Below are 753 nucleotides of genomic sequence, written 5' to 3'. Positions count from 1 at the left end.
CTTTGTGGAATTAAGCATAACAAGAGGATGTTTAGTGGTTGGCGTTGTAAGTCTAGGCTCATTATGGTTGGAAGCTTGAAATTGAGGAGCATGGGTTGGTGTAGTGCTCAATTGAATGGGTCTAGGAGGATCATTTGGTGCCTTCATGAGAATTCGGCCTCTCTACCACCCGGAGAGGATTACCATGATCAAATCGAAGATGGGTGTAAGAATAAGACATGGGATCCCGGATCGCCACATGAAGACCAATTATGGGAGCTCATATCTTGGGAAGAACTACCCCCAAGCTTAGTGAAAATGGCTGGAAATTCTGACAACCATTTGAGGAGCAAGCGTTCTTGGAAGTTCAAGGATGAATACAAGCATAAGCCACCATGACAAGGAGCTTTTCAAACGTCCAACTTAAGGACTTAAACTAAAAGTGCTTGGTGAGAGACACCCAACCATGGTAAACTCTTTCCACTCTCTTGTAAAATAACGAATGAATGAATTGAGTTCCATTTTAGGTAGCTTCTTTACTCCTTTACATATTTTATTTTGCTTGCTAGGGTGTTTATACATTTTATGCCTTGAATAAGGATGATTCTTTGAATTTGAGTTTTTGCTTGGATTGCAAGTTTCCTCAAATTGTTTGAAAAATCCTCAAAAATTCAAAAATATGGGTAATTTTGCATTTTGGTTGGTTTTTGAGTCATAAGGAAGGTTAGGAGAACTTTGAGCTGTTTCTAGTGTTTCTGAAAAAAAAAAAAAAAA

This window comes from Arachis ipaensis, chromosome B05, assembly GCF_000816755.2.
Source record: "Arachis ipaensis cultivar K30076 chromosome B05, Araip1.1, whole genome shotgun sequence".
Classification (NCBI taxonomy): Eukaryota; Viridiplantae; Streptophyta; class Magnoliopsida; order Fabales; family Fabaceae; genus Arachis; species Arachis ipaensis.
Note: the sequence above shows the minus strand (reverse complement) of the source record.